Source organism: Panthera pardus, unplaced genomic scaffold, assembly GCF_024362965.1.
Source record: "Panthera pardus isolate Hobbes unplaced genomic scaffold, ASM2436296v1 HiC_scaffold_27, whole genome shotgun sequence".
Taxonomy (NCBI): Eukaryota; Metazoa; Chordata; class Mammalia; order Carnivora; family Felidae; genus Panthera; species Panthera pardus.
The window spans coordinates 20,274,876-20,291,976 of NW_026526843.1; positions in this window are offsets into that span (position 1 = coordinate 20,274,876).

Sequence of the window (17,101 nt, forward strand, 5' to 3'; positions counted from 1 at the left end):
CAAAGAAAAGTGAGAGAGAGAGAGAGTAAGAATGAATTTAGAAGAAAGGAGAAATGGAGAGAGGTTCAGGAGGTGGGCTGTGAGATGAATTCAGTTGATGAAAAAAGGGAGAGGAGCAAAAGCTGAAAAAAGAGACATCCAAAAGAAGGAATGAAGTGGTAAGGAGTCAGCAGGAGGGACCCCTTCTCCCAGGCCCCCTCACTGATGGTTACTGTGTTACCTTTACTTCACAGTGAAAGTTACCCAGTTTCTGTTTCTAAGTGTAATTTTTTCTAAGTCAAATGCTCAGTTGCAGCAGCACCACCTGGAATTCTTTATTAAGCACTACTGGGTCCACAGAATTGCTCATCCCAGTAAAGATCCTCTTTTATAATAAACCACAATGATGACTCAGCTCTTTACAGTTAACCAAGTACTTTCACAGCTTCCATCTCACAGGACCTTTACTGCAGCTCTGAGGTAACAAGGATTGTTATGACTTCAACTCCACACACAAAGAAACTGAGGCTTTGTGACGAAGAGTGGTTGTGCAGGACCCCACATTTAGAAAGGTTAGTTCCAGTTTGTAACTGGGGCCCTGACTCCAAGTTTCAGAGCTGGGGCTGGGGTACTGATCTAGACTGGACTGTCCAATCACATACTAAGTGTGCTGGACTTGCCAGTGAGGTCCTTGCTCTCACAACCTACTAAGGTGAGAGATGAAGAATTATTGCAAAATCTAAAACCAAGAGGGGCTTCTTCTTTCATCTTATTTCCCCCTAATGTGCAAATGTGCCCATCTGTACCTCCCAGAGCTGAATTTAATTGATCTGGGTATACAGCCAGCTTTTAACAACCCTTTGAGATATTCCTGAGCACCCATCCTCTTAGGAAAATCCTGCCTCTTTCATTTTCAGAATAACCACCAATAGTTAAAAAACATCTTAATAGCTAAAGGAATATTTGAGGGATGAGAGCATTTGGCGACTAAGGCCAGAGAATCTGCAGGATCAAAAAGAAAAGCAAAGCTGGCAACTGAGTACCATGGAGAATTTGAGCAATTTCTATTCTTTCTCAAGTCTCTCCAGTACTTGAAGGCTGGAATAAAGAAGAAATGAGCTAAACTCTTCTGTTTGTACCAATATTTTCTCCTGCCAGAGTCTTCCCTTTGACCCATCCTGTACTTGCTGTCAGATTAAGTTTCCAAAAATTCTATGCACCTGCTCAGCAACCTGCAATAATTTCTCCATTTATTATGGTATTAGTTTCATCACTCTGGTATTCACGAGCCACTTAATATTGTCCAAGCCCCCTTTTTGGGTTAATATCTGCATATTTCCTACATATAATTCAAGCATCTGACAAACTAGACTACTTGCTTATTCCTAAACACATTCCACACCTCCCATCTATGCCCATCAGCCGGATATCTTCTCCCCCTTCCAATGAGGCAGTACCTCCCCTATTTCTCCACATAGCACTTGGCTTTATAATGTGTTAACTTGGCTAAACTGAACTACATTTCACAGAATTACTTTTACTGTAGGTTACAATCTCACAAGAGAGATTCTTGTGAGAAATTTGGATGGTGGAAGGAAAAAGTCGCCATTTTGTAGCTCACACACATTGCCCCTTATCTGCTGACTCACTTTGTTGGCATAAGACTGTAGCCAAGCCTGCAAATGCTCCACCTTCCTCTAGACTCTATTTCAAATCCTCTGACCTCTGGACCAAGTATATGTTTACCTCAATGACAAAGGGCCAAATACCCAAGATCTGCAGAGCAAAAAGCAAGGATACATCATTAAACGCAAAGGAATAGACATGGGTTCCATCCTGTGCTTGTTGTTACCAGTCTGTCCTCGCTCTCTCCCACCTTACATTCATCTTCCCTTCCAAACTGCCTACCCTGTGGATATGTAAGTTTTAACAATCACTTCTTTTCTCCAGGTCTCAGTTTTCTCACCAATATAAAGAGAAAATTTTACTGAATCTATAAAAACTAAGGTTACTTCTTGCTTTAACATTCAGAATAGCAATATCTGTAAATTTTCTGGGAAATTTAACCCCTGAAAACAACAAAGGCATCGAGCTTGGAGTAGCAGATCTGGTTATAACCTCAGCACTGCCTCTGGGTGACAGACAAGGTTTCCCTCTCAGCCCGTGCCCACTCCTACATCCACACACAGAAGTTAGACTTACTGTTCTGTGCAGTTTGATACGGCTGTAATGTATCAGGCTTCTCTGAGTCTCTGAGTGCTCATCCCCATATCGGGTCAGGGCCATTTCCTGTGGTTCCTGTTTATCTACGTATTTGTGGGTTTTTCTATTTTCACATGGGTAAAATATGTTCTCAGCAAGTCCTTCAGTCCTTCAACCTTGAAAACCTTGTGCCTCTTCTAAGAAAAAGCCAGTTTCCTCTCCCCCACACACAATAAAGGTAAAGATGTTTTGTTGTTTCCTTAGGTACAGCTAAAGAGGAGCCCACAGACCTTAGCCCACTGCACCTTCTAAGGATTTTGAGTTACCAAAGAAGGCTCAACACAGAATGCACTGGTTGGAACAAGGCTTTCCTTACACACAGAAAAGACACAGCAAGGTCAGTGTCAGTATTGTGCATTGATCTCTGATGGGCAGTGGGTCCCTCTAATACAGGACAATGGACTACATGCATTTCCTCTATGTTGCAGGTGAAAACCCTGTAAATTTCCCACAGTGGGGAAGATATACTGGTGGAACTGGCCAGGTGCCATATGACACTCACACTTAAGCATTACAGGGACATTTACTTTATACCCAGAACAGAGAAAAATCTTCTCCTAATAGGAAAGAATTCCAGGAGAAGCCAAGACGGTGGAACAGCATGGAAGTTTTTTTCTGTCTTGTGTCCATGAAATACAGCCAGATCAACACTGAACCATCCTGCACACCTAGCAAACTGATTTCAGGATTAACATAACAAATTTACTGAATATTGTTACAAACACGAACCACAGAACTCAGCAGGTATGCAGTGCAGAGAAGTGAACTGGGGGAGAGAGAAGTCACAGAGGGCAAGGAGATGTTTTTGTTTGCAGAGAGAGGATGGAGATGGGGGAAGAGTTCAGGAAAAGCACCCCCCAAAAGCAGCTGGAGAGAAAGTGGAAAAGTGGAAACAGCCACAGAGACTGAACTAAAAATGGACAAAGAAGAAAGGAGAGGGTTTAAATTCCATTAAGACTCTATAAACAGGGGGAACACAGGGTCTGAAACTCCACAGCTCAATACCTGGCTGTGCTCTAGTGGGAAAAGAGAACCCCCCAGGAGCAGAGTGGGTTCCAGGAAGTTCTCAGGCCACATGGGGAGAAACAGTTCCACTACTGGAAAGACATTTGGTAGAGGCTGTGTGGCCACCTGGTCCCAGCAGACGCCAGAGAATAACTACATTTGCTGGTGCTAGAACAAGGTCATTAATGATGAAGCCTGGTGCCAGATGTGTGTTGTGACTTGCCATAATCTGTGAAATGCTGCTGCCATGCAATCACATGAACTTTTTCTGGTGTGGGATGGCACACAGCTGCAGTCTCTATGCAATGGCAGCAGCATGGTCCTGTGAACGTTCCTGTGTACGGCCAGCACCTGGCCATTGCTCATGAGACCCCCCTGCAGAGGGGTAGAGCAGTCAAAGCCACAGTCCCTCAGAAGTAAGGGGTCAGGAAACACATCAGCATTTGAGATAAAACTTGGATGGGAGGTGCCACCTGGCAACGTGACAGCTTGGTAACAGACAGTGTAAAAGCAAGGAGTGGACCGAAGCTGGAGACAAAGGACAGGTGCACGATTGCTGGTCAGGGAGAGTAGAGTTCCGATACTAGAGACTGGGTAGCTGGGTGACACCATGTTCACCCTCAACCATAACCATCCACCCCAGTAAGCTAAGCGGCTCCATCTGGTGAAGAACGGAGCCGTTACACTAAGCCTCGCCCAACTTGGCCAACTTTGCTCTTCAGAAACACCACAAATCTCTCCGCCTGCTTAGTTTACAGACTATAAAGTCTTCATAGTTTGACTTCTACGGGAAAATGATGTAATTTCAGTCGTACTTCAGTCTGTTCATTGGTCCGTCTATTCAATTTTCTTTGTTTTTCTTCTTTTTCATTTCTTTTTTTTGTGAACACAGAAAGAGAAAAAATCTATTTTCATTTTCAATTTTTATTAAAAATATTTTCTTTATGTTTTCCACTATACTTTTTCCTTTTTTGTATATTTTTCAAATTTTATTTGACTTCCATCATTCCATTTTATTCTATTTCACTGTATTCATTTTCTCAAATTTTCAAACGTTTTCCTTTTTTTTCCTTTTTTCTCTAATCTGTCAAGCTCCTTTCAATAACCAGACCAAAACACACCTAGAATCTAGCGTCAATTATGTGATTTGTGTGTGTGTGCTTTTTTAATTTTTTTAATTTTAATTTTATTTACCTCATCAATTCCTTTTCTCCCTTCAAAATGACAAAATGAAGGAATTCACTCCAAAAGAAAGAGCAAGAAAAACGACAGCCAGGGACTTAATCAACACAGACACAAGCAAGATGTCTTGAATTTAGAATCTAGAATTTATAATCACGATAATAAGAATACTAGCTGGTGTCTAAAATAGATTAGAATCCCTCTCTGCGGAGATAAAAGAAGAAAAACTAGTCAGGATGAAATAAAAAATGCTATAACTGAGCTGCAATCTCAAATGGATGCCACAGTGGCAAGGATGGATAAGGCAGAACAGCAAATCATCAATATAGAGGACAAACTTATGGAGAATAAAGAAGCAGAGAAAAAGAGGGAGACTAAGGCAAAAGAGCACAATTTAAGAATTAGAGAAATCAGAGGTGCCTGGGTGGCTCTGTCAGTTAAGCATCCAACTTCATCTCAGGTAATGATCTCATGGTCCATGGGTTCAAGCACTGCATCAGGCTCTATGCTGACAGCTCACAGCCTGGAGCCTGCTTTGGATTCTGTGTCTCCCTCTCTCTCTGCCCCTCCACCACTCTCTCTGTGTCTCTGTCTCTCTCAAAAATAAAGATTAAAAAAAAGAATTAGAAATCAGTGACTCATCAAAAAAAGAACAACAACAGATTCATAGGAGTCCCAGAAGATGAAGAGAGTAAAAGGGGTAGAAGGGTTATGTGCGCATATCATAGCAGAAAACTTTCCTAACCTGGGGAAAGACAAAGACATCAAAATCCTGGAAGAACAGAGGACTCCCATGAGATTCAACAAAAACCAACCATCAATAAGGCGTATCATAGACAAATTCACATAATACTCAGGCAAGGAAAGAATCATGAAAGTAGCAAGGGAGGAAAAGTCCTTAAACTACAGAGGAAGACAGATCAGGTTTGCAGCAAACCTATTCACAGAAACTTGGAAGGCCAGAAAGGCATGCCAAGATATTTTCAATGTGCTGAAACAGGAAAAATATGCAACCAAGAATTTATCCATCAAGGCTGTCATTCAAAATAGAAGGAGAGATTAAAAGTTTCTCAGACAAACAAAAATTAAAGGAGTTTGTGACCACTAAACCAGCCCTGCAAAAAATTTTAAGGGGGACTCTCTGAGGGGAGAAAAGATGAAAAAAAAAAAGACCAAAGCAACAAAGACTAGAAAGGGCCAGAGAACATCACCAGAAACTCCAACTCTACAAGTAACATAATGGCAATAAATTCATATCTTTCAGTACTCACTCGAAACATCAATGGACTAAATGCTCCATTCAAAAGACATAGAGTACCAGAATGGATAAGAAAACAAGATCCATCTATATGCTGTTTGCAAGAGACCCACTTTAGACCTAAAGACACCATCAGATTGAAAGTAAGGGGATGGAGAACCATCTATCATGCTAATGGTCGACAAAAGAAAGGCAGAATAGCCATACTTATATCAGACAATTAGGACTTCAAAATAAAGACTGTAACAAGAGATGAAGAAAGGCATTGTATCATAATTAAGAGCTCTATCCACCAAGAAGAATTAGCAATTGTAAACATTTATGCTCCAAATGTGGAAAAACTCAAATATGTAAGTCAATTAATCGCAAACATAAACTCATTGATAATAATTCCATAATAGTAGGAGACTTCAACACCCCACTCACAGCAATGGACAGATCATCTAAACAGAAAATCAACAAGGAAACAATGGTTTTGAATGACACACTGGACCAGATGGACGTAACAGATATATTCTGAACATTTCATCCTAAAGCAATGGAATATACATCTTTCTCCAGTACACATAGAACATTCTCCAGAATAGATCACATACTGCGACACAAATCAGCCCTCAACAAGTACAAAAAGATGGAGATCATACCGTGCATATTTTCAGACCACAATACTATGAAACTCGAAATCAACCACAAGAAAAAATTTATAAAGATAGCAAATACTGGGAGACTAAAGAACATACTACTAAAGAATGAATGGGCTAACCAAGAAGTTAAAGAAAAATTAAAAATACGTGGAAGCCAATGAAAACGATAACACCACAGCCCAAAACCTCTGGGACTCAGGAAAGGCAGTCGTAAGAGGGAGGTATATAGCAATCCAGGCTTTCCTAAAGACGGAAGAAAGATCTCAGATACACAACCTAAACTTTCACCTTAAACACCTGGAAAAAAGAACAGCAAATAAAACCCAAAACCAGCAGAAGATAGGAAAAAATAAAGATTAGAGCAGAAACCAATGCTGTTGAAACCAAAAAACAAAACAAAACAAAAGAAAACAAAACAAAACAAAACAAAACAGTAGAACAGATCAATGAAACCGAAAGCTGGTTCTTTGAAAGAATTAACAAAATTGATAAACCACTAGCCAGTTTGATCAAAAAGAAAAAGGAAAGAACCCAAATAAATAAAATCAAAAATGAAAGAGGAGAGATCACAACCAACACAGCAGAAATAAAAACAAGAGTAAGAGAATATTATGAACAATTATATGCCAATAAGATGCGCAGTCTGGAAGAAATGGAAAAATTCCTAGAAGCTGAAACTGGAAGAAATAGAAAATACACTACCAAAACTGAAACAGGAATAAATAGAAAATTTGAGAAGACCCATAACCAGTAAAGAAATTAAATTAGTAATCAAAAATCTGCCACAAAAAAAAAAAAAGAGTCCAGGGCCAGATGGCTTTCCAGGGGAATTCTACCAAACATTTAAGGAAGAGTTAACACCTATTCTCTTGAAGCTGTTCCAAAAAATAGATATGGAAGGAAAACTTCCAAACTCTTTCTATGAAGCCAGCATTACCTTGATTCTAAAACCAGACAAACCAAAAACACTATAAAAGGAGAACTATACACCAATTTCCTTGATGAACATGGATGCAAAAATCCTCACAAAGATATTAGCCAACCGGATCCAACAATACATTGAAAGAATTATTCACCACGACCAAGTGGGATTTATACCTGGGATGCAGGGCTGGTTCAATATCCACAAAACAATCAATGTGATTCATCACATCCGTAAAAGAAAGGACAAGAACCATATGATCCTCTCAATAGATGCAGAGAAAACATTTGAAAAAATACAGCATCCTTTCCTTATAAAAACCCTCAAGAAAGTAGAGACTGAAGGATCATACTTTGAGATCATAAAAGCCATATATGAAAGACCCAACGTTGATATCATCCCCAATGGGGGAAATCTGAGAGCTTTCCCCCTAAGATCAGGAACAAGACAAGGATGTCCACTCTCGCCACTGTTATTCAACATAGTATTAGAAGTCTTAGCCCCAGCAATCAGACAACACAAAGAAATAAAAGGCATCCAAATTGGCCAGGAGGAGGTCAAACTTTCACTCTTCGTAGATGGCATGATACTCTATATGGAAAACCCAAAAGATTCCACCAAAGAACTGCTAGAACTGACTCATGAATTCAGCAAAATGGCAGGATATCAAATCAATGCATAGAAATTGGTTGCATTCCTATACACCGACAATGAAGCAACAGAAAGAGAAATCAAGGAATTGATCCGTTTACAATTGCACCAAACCCCACAAAATACCTAGGAATAAATCTAATCAAAGAGTTGAAAAATCTGTACACTGAAAACTATAGAAAGCTTATGAAATAAATTGAAGAAGACACACAAAAAATGGAAAAATATTCCATGCTCCTGGATAGGAGGAACAAATATTGTTAAAATGTCGATACTACCCAAAGCAATCTACATATTCAATGCAATCCCTATCAAAATACCACCAGCCTTCTTCACGGAGCTAGAACAAATAATCCTAAAATTTGTATGGAACCAGAAAAGACCCTGAATAGCCAAAGCGATCTTGAAAAAGAAAACCAAAGCAGGAGGCATCACAATCCCAGACTTCAAGCTGTATTACAAGGCTGTAATCATCAAGACAGTATGGTACTGGCACAAAAACAGACACTCAGATCAATGGAACATAAGAGAAACCCCAGAAATGGACCCACAAACGTATGGCCAACTAATCTTTGGCAAAGCAGGAAAGAATATCCAATGGAATAAAGACAGTCTCTTCAGCAAGTGGTGCTGGGAAAACTGGACAACGACATGCAGAAGAATGAACCAGGACCACTTTCACACACCATACACAAAAATAAACTCAAAATGGATGAAAGACCTAAATGTAAGACAGGAAGCCATCAAAATCCTCGAGGAGAAAGCAGGCAAAAATCTCTTTGACCTTGGCCGCAGCAACTTCTTACTCAACACATCTCTGGAGGCAAGGGAAACCAAAGCAAAAATGAACTATTGGGATCTCATCAAAGTAAAAAGCTTGTGCATAGCGAAGGAAACAATCAGCAAAACTAAAAGGCAACCGACAGAATGGGAGAGGATATTTGCAAACGACATATCAGATAAAGGGTTAGTATCCAAAATCTATAAAGAACTTATCAAGCTCAACGCCCAAAAAACAAATAATCCAGTGAAGAAATGGGCAAAAGACATGAATAGACACTTCTCCAAAGAAGACATCCAGATGGCCAACCAACACATGAAAAAATGCTCAACATCACGCATCATCAGGGAAATACAAATCAAAACCACAACGAGATACCACCTCACACCTGTCAGAATGGCTAACATTAACACGTCAGGCAACAACAGATGTTGGCGAGGATGCGGAGAAAGAGGATCTCTTTTGCACTGCTGGTGGGAATGCAAGCTGGTGTAGCCACTCTGAAAAACAGTATGGAGGTTCCTCAAAAAATTAAAAATAGAACTACCCTATAACCCAGCAATTGCTCTACTAGGTATTTATCCAAGGGATACAGGTATGCTGTTTTGAAGGGACACATGCACCTCAACGTTTATAGCAGCAGTATCAACAATAGCCAAAGTATGGAAAGAGTCCAAGTGTCCATCGATAGATGAATGGATAAAGAAGATGTGGTTTATATATACAATGGAGTACTACTCAGCAATCAAAAAGAATGAAATCTTGCCATTCGCAACTACGTGGGTGGAACTGGAGAGTATTATGCTAAGCGAAATTAGTCAGTCAGTGAAAGACAAATATCATATGACTTCACTCATATGAGGACTTTAAGACACAGAACAGATAAACATAAGGGAAGGGAAGCAAGATTAATATAAAAAGAGGGAGGGGGAAGAACATAAGAGACTCTTCAATATGGAGAGAAAAAAGAGGGTTGCTGGAGGGGTTGTGAAAGGGGGGATGGGCTAAATGGGTAAGGGGCATTAAGGAATCTACTCCTGAAATCATTGTTGTACTATATGCTAACTAACTTGGATGTAAATATAGAAAATAAATTAGGGGCCCCTGGGTGGCTCAGTTGGTTAAGCGGCCGACTTCGGCTCAGGTCATGATCTCGCGGTCCGTGAGTTCGAGCCCCGCGTCGGACTCTGTGCTGACAGCTCGGAGCCTGGAGCCTGTTTCAGATTCTGTGTCTCCCTCTCTCTGACCCTCCCCTGTTCATGCTCTGTCTCTCTCTGTCTCAAAAGTAAATAAACATTAAAAAAAATTTAAAAAAATAAAATAATAAAAATAAAAAATAAAGAAAATTTAAAAAATAAAAGAAAATAAGTACAATTGAAAGAAAGAAGAATTCGGGGTCACGTGGACGGCTCAGTCATTTAAGCCTCCAACTCTTGATATGGCTCATGTCGTGGGATGGGGCCCCATGTGGGGCTCTGTGCTGAGCATGGAGCCTGTTTGGTACTCTTTCTCCCTCTCTCTCTGCCTTTCCCTGCCCACTTGTGTGTTCATTCTCTCTCTCAATAAAGAGAGAGCACACACGAAAACTGGGGAAGTGCAGAGAGATGGAGAGAGAGAGAATCCCAAGCAGGCTCTGTGCTATCAGTGAAGAGCCCACCACAGGGCTCAATCCCAAGAATCCTGAGATCATGACTTGAGCCAAAATCGAGAGTGGATGCCCAACCAACTGAGTCACCCAGACACCCCTCAAAATAAATAAATATACTTTTAAAAAAGAAATAAAAATTCAGGGCCAAAAGACAGCTATATTTCATATAGAAGAATGTTCCAGGCTCAGGGCACTAATTGGGCAATCCCAAAGAGGGGCAGCAGGTTTGCAATACCTGCTTCCACAACAATATGCATCGTAATAAAGTGAAAACCCATATGCCTATCACCAAGATTGAGAACTAGAATATAATGCCTCTGAAACCCACGTGTACTCTCCCTAAATTATATCCTCATTTCCTCCCAGAGGTGACCACTATCTTTAATTTTGTTATCATTCACTTGCTTTTCTTTAGAAAAATTGAAAGAGGTGAAGGAGGCTATGGTGAGGGAGCAGGACAAGAGCCATGTACTCCATGTGTCATGGCTTGAATCCTGGGCCCAATGGAGCTGTGTTGGGGGAGGCACTGGGGTCCTAATTAGGGAGCCTTCATCCTGAGTCAGTTCTAAACTTAGAGAAGAAGGCAAAAAAGAGACTTCCCATTGCTGTATCTTCTTTCAAATGTTCCTTTGCCCACCCTATGTGGAAAAAAAAGGCTGTCTTTAACTCCCTGGTTTGGGGTAAAGAGTGAAAGAAAGTCTGGAAAGCAGGCCCTGTGTAAAGGTTGCCAACTTCCACCCTATCCTTTCCCTACTCTATGTTCTGGGTAATGACCAGTCATAACTGCATTTCTTTAAAACCCTTTTTTTCCTGACTCTTTAGCATAAGAGACTACCCTGCAAGTATCAGTGAACTTGGGCTTTGGAGTTCCTCAGTGTGTGGCTGAGGAAAGTCAGTGACATTGATGCTACTTTATCTATGCATTATCTGGTATACCTTAAACCACAGAAGACTTGGCATGCTGAGGCCCAAAACTGCATAGGTCTCCTTTACATCAATCTCTATCATGTATCCCAACTACTCAGACTTCTAAGAATTCAAATTTGTTTCTTTCTATCTTAAGACTTACTGATAAACTCAAGGATTTATTTTGAGGTGCTCTTTTGCCAAACTGAATCTAGATGACAGGTCTCTGGACAGCCTTTGCAACAATCTGGTTGACTCACATTTAATTTGGGGTACAAAACAAGGAGTTTTACTCTGACTAAGCTCTGTCTTGTTAAAAACAAATTCTCTAAAACTTGGAAAAATATTATGTTACTTTTTCCAAGGCATCATTAGGACCATACTAGTTCATTTCTTCATTCAACCAACAAAAATTTATTAAAAGAACATCTACTTACATGAGGATATCAAGTTTTAAGCCTGTTCAAAAAGCCTCTAGCAATGGGCTGTTAACTGTAGTCCTCCTGAGATGGTAACTCCAATGTTTGTTAGGGGAAGTAACTTGTTCCATGCTTGTTCCCTTAATGCATGGTTAAGTTCTTTGCAACCCTAAGAAGGTGCATAGTGCTTTAAGACCCTAGCCCTGGAGTAAAACATTTTGGGTTCAAATCCTAGCCACTAGAGTTGTGACCTTGGGCAACTTTTTTCACTTCTCTAGAACTCAGGCACCTCATCTGTAAAATTGAGATAATAATAATTATTATCCTTCGGAGTTGTAAGGAGTCAGTGAATTGAGCACAGCACCTAGTTCAATCAAGTAAGCTCTCAATAAGTGTGAGAAACTTTGGGGTGCCTGGGTGGCTCAGTCGTTTAAGCGTCTGACTTTGGCTCAGGTTATGATCTCACTGTTCCTGGGTTCAAGCCCTGCATCAGGCTCTGTGCTAACAGCTCAGAGCCTGGAGTCTGCTTCAGATTCTGTGTCTTTCTCTCTCTCTGTACCTCCCCTGCTCATGCTCTCTCTCTGTCTCAAAAATAATCATTAGATTTAAAAAAAAATGTTTGAGCTACTGCTATTACAGACAGAAAGAGAGAAAGAGAAACTACTATATTATCTGGCCTTGATCTCACAACTAGGGACAGAAACACAAGATGATTTCTGACCTCAAAGTTGCTCAAAGTCTAGTGGTAAAAATCTCTCAACTAGCAGAGTAAATGACCGTAGCTCAGTAGGATAAATGCCATAATAGTGCAAAGTGAGCACACAGAAGTGTGAGGAAAACTAAGTTTTGAACTAGGAGGAGGTACTTAGAAAAGTGGTAAAGGGAAAAGGGATTTCCAAGCAGAGGGAACAAATGTTCAAAGAAAATAGGAGTCATGAAAGATTTTTATGCATTCGGGGTACTGCCAATGTGTTTTGGTGTGAGTGTACCAAAGGATTTTGAGAGGTGGAATGATGGAAGGCAAGGATAAAGAGGCTGGAAGGAGCTTCAGATGCCAGAGTCAGTGATTTGGGCTTATCCTTAAGGCTACAAGAAGCCATCAGAAGGCTTCAATTAGGGAAGTGATTTGTGTTTTAGAAGTATCACCCTGGAAGCAATGTGAAGAAAGGATCAAAGAAGGGCAACAACGTATTAGAGACTACAGCAATATTTATGTGAGAAATGCTGAAATTAGCAGAAGACACAATGAGAAATACATAGAATTTAGAATCAACAATTGGTCACATGTGGGCCGTAACTGGATGTGGGGATGCAGGAGATGCTGCTAATATAGGGAGATAAGTGATAGTGGATGTATTAACAACTTAGTAAGTCTGCATGTAAACAGAAAAAGAAAGTAGAGAGAATTTCACTGAACCAAATCAATGAGGAAATGAGACAGAAGAGGGAGAGGACAGATGGGCAGGAAATAGGTCAAGCTACAAAGATCTTAGTAAGATCAGAAAAGAGATGTAAAAGAAGAATGAGAGGGCAGAATGGCTAGGAGGTTGTGATCTGGGATATTTTAATGTATGCATTCATAGGTAGAGTAGTTTCTGATGAATAATAAACCCAGGCAGTGTCTGTGGGAGAGTGTGTCTAGTATGAGCTAGAGAAGTCCACCAGAAATGAGAAGTCCAAATTGCTGGGTGGTCAGTGTGGATGTTGAAGTCATCTGGGAGATGATAGGATGGTGCAGAGAGGAAGATCATTAGCCAGACTCCCAATTCCTTGATAAGATAGAATAACTAGGAGGTCAATGGGTGGTAGCATGAATAAGCATAGATGATATAGCAAAATGGCATAAATCTCAAAAAGGCAGATATTATTTGGCCTAGAAGCAACATGGGAGTAAAGAAGACCCATCTTTCTTCCAGTCCTAAGGTACACGGTGTTTGAGAAAAAAAAAGCCTCCACTGGAGAGGACTTCAAGGTAAGCTAAGACTTCAGAGTAAGCTGTATCTTCAGCAAAAAACTGGGGCATAGTTACGGCTTGAAGATGAAGAAATCATTCAGAGCAGATGTTGGAGTGAAGATGTCCTGGGTTCCTTATTCTTTTCCACTGATGTATTTATCTATCCTTCTGCTAGGACTTCAGTGTCTTAATTATTATAGCCTTATAATGATATTAGGCAGAGCAAATTCTCCTACCATCTTCTTTAGAAGTATCTTGAATATTCTTGTACCTTTGCTTTTCTATGCAAATTTTAAAGCTAGATTGATAAATTCCACAAAATAGAATGTATTAGAATTTTTTTACTGCAATTGCATTGAATTGTCAATAAATTAGGAGAATATTGACATATTTATAATATTGAATCTTTCAGTCTATGAGTATGGCATCTGTATTTATTTCAGGCTTATTTCATGTATCTCGTTGTCCATCATTTTCTCTATGAAGGTCTTACACATTTTATGTTAGAGTTGTTCCTGAGTACTTCATATTTTTAATATCAAATTTTATTTTTTAATTTAATTTTCTATTTTCTTTAGTCAACATGTTGTCCTTTTTCTAACTTCTTGATAGAAATACTTAACTCATGAATTTTCAGTCTTTCTTCTTTCACTTTATTACTACTTTAACTACATCCCCAAATTTTTGTTATTTGGTATTTTCATTGTTTTTCAGTTCAAATTATTTTAAATTCCTATTATGATTTCTTCTTTTATCTATAAGTTATTTTAAATTGACTATTTTCAAACATGTAGGGATTTTTCTAACTGGCATTTGTTATTGATGTCTAGCTTAATTCCACTGTGGTCAGAGAACACTCTGTATGGTTTCAGTTCTTTGAAATTTGTTGATACCTGCTTTCTGAATATAATATAGTCAATTTTTGTAAATGTTATACATGCTGGGAAAAATTACACTTTCCATTTGGTTGGTAGATATAGGCATAGATATAGATGTAGGTATAAACATGGGTATAGGTGTGGAAATTGATATATGGTTATAGATACATATAGATATGTCTCCATTAGGTCAAGTTTATTAATTTTTTTTCAAATTGTCTTTATATTTACTGATTTTTGTTCTGCTTTTCTATCAATTATGGAGAGGTGTGTTAAAATATCCAACTATGATTGCTCATTTCTCCTAATAATTATGTCAATTTTTCTCTTATATCTTCAGACTACAGACAGTCCCCCATTTACAATGTTTCAACTTATGACTTTTTGATAGTGTGAAGGCAATATGCACTCAGTAGAAACTGCACTTCAAATTTTGAATTTTGATCCTTTCCCAGGTTAGTGGTATGTGGTATGATACTTGTGATGCTGGGCAGCAGCAGTGAGTCAAAACTTCCTATCAACCATACAATCATGAGGGTAAACAACTGATACACTTAAAAACATTCTGTACCCACACAACCATTCTATTTTTCACTTTCAGTATAGTATTTAATAAATTATATTATTCAATACTTTATTATAAAAATAATAATGTTATTGTGTTAGATTATTTTTCCAACTATAAGCTAATGTAAGTGATCTGAGCATGTTTAAGGTAGGCTAGGCTAAGCTATAATGCTGAGTAGGTTAGTTATGCATTTTCAACTTACAATATTTTCAACTTATGATGGGTATATCGGAACAAAACTTCATCATAATTTAAGGAAGATCTGTACATCACTAGGTGTGCAGCAAATTTTAAGACTGTGGGTGAAACACATACATTAACAACTATAGCTGAACATTTTAACCTAGGACTCTCAGAAACTGAAAGTTCAAACAAACAAAATAAGCAGCAATATCAAAGAAACAATAATAAATTTGAGCTAATAGATAATATAAAACTCTACATACATGCAACAAAAAGAGAATACCAATTCTTTTCAGGCACATTATTCATTTATAAAAGTAGAATATGAATTAGGAAAAAGGAAACCTCAATAGACTCCAAAGGGTTAATGTCATAAAAACTATGTTCTTTGACCATAGTGCCTATGCAGAAGTTAGTAACACAGATGTCATTAAAAATCCACAATATTTGGAAACAAAATAGCATATTACCAAATAATCCTTAAATTGAAGGAAATTAATAAATATTTAGAAATGAATAAAAAGCACTCTATTTTAGTATCCCATAAAATTTTAAATATGCTTACCCTGAGACATAGCAATATGACTATTAGACAAATTCCATTAGCCTAGAGAATCCCATGCACACATGACCTTGGAGACATCCCAGAAGGTCCAGAGTGGCAGTACTTGTAATAGTCCTAAACTGGACCCAATCCAAATACCAAAAGAAGTTGAGTGACTATACGAATTACAGAATATCTATAAATGCAATATCATTCAGCAAAGAGAATGAACAAACTATGCTATATACAACAAACTGGATGAATCTTATAAACAAAATATTGAGTCAAAGAAGCCAGACGCACAATAATATATATTGTATGAGGTTATTTTTATAAACTTAAAAGTAAATGTGTAAATAGATTATAAAACTAATACACAATAACCAGGGAGCTGGTGTTGGAAAAGAGCATGAAGGGATTCTAGAGGACTGTTCATGTTTTCTTTGACTTAAGTTGTGCTTACATGAATCTCCACCTTATAATTATTCCTTATACCATGTAATTATATTTTATTCACTTTTCTGTAGATGTGTTATAGTTCACAAAAATGGCTTAAATATTGTATATAGTACTTTAATACTCTCAAAGCTGAATCCTTTTACTGGGCTGAAGTTGAGAACTAGCATGTTCTTACATGCATTAGAGTAGGTTCTGGATGTGTATGTGTGTTTTGGTGGAGATGGAAATATTGGAGTGAGATATAGTATGTGACATAACATTTTTAAATTTGTCGGACAAGAAAATGGTCTAAGAGGAATCCCCTGGTTTGTGATTGACACTACCTTTTAAAAAAACACCTTTTAGAGAACCCTCCTTCATGATGAAAGACCCATTCCAGAACTTATCACCTAACAAATTAGCTATGGTCAATATCAGTGGCATTCAAAACTTAGTGTATACACAAATTCTTTTATGGGAAGATTGTTAAACTGCAGAATCTTTGCAACCATTTTTAGTGGAAGATGAGGCAGATAGAAGAAATCTTCATTTTGAACAAGCACACCTTGAGATTCTAATACAGATAATCCAGTGACATGGGAAATCTACACTGCAGAGCCTGATATTTCCTTCCATTCTGGCTGCATGAATAAAAATGTCTGATCAATTCAGTACCAAATGAGATTTGTTCATATGAACAAAAGAACCAAGACAGTGGAATGTTGCATTATTAGAGGAACTCAGTCACAGCCAGTCAGTGACCACTGAAGTACTCTCCATGTGCAAACTCAGTCTGAAACCCTCTATCATGTCCAAGCCAGGATAGGATTAAAGGCTGGAGACTGATGTAAGCAGCTGGAAGTTTGGTGACAGCAAATT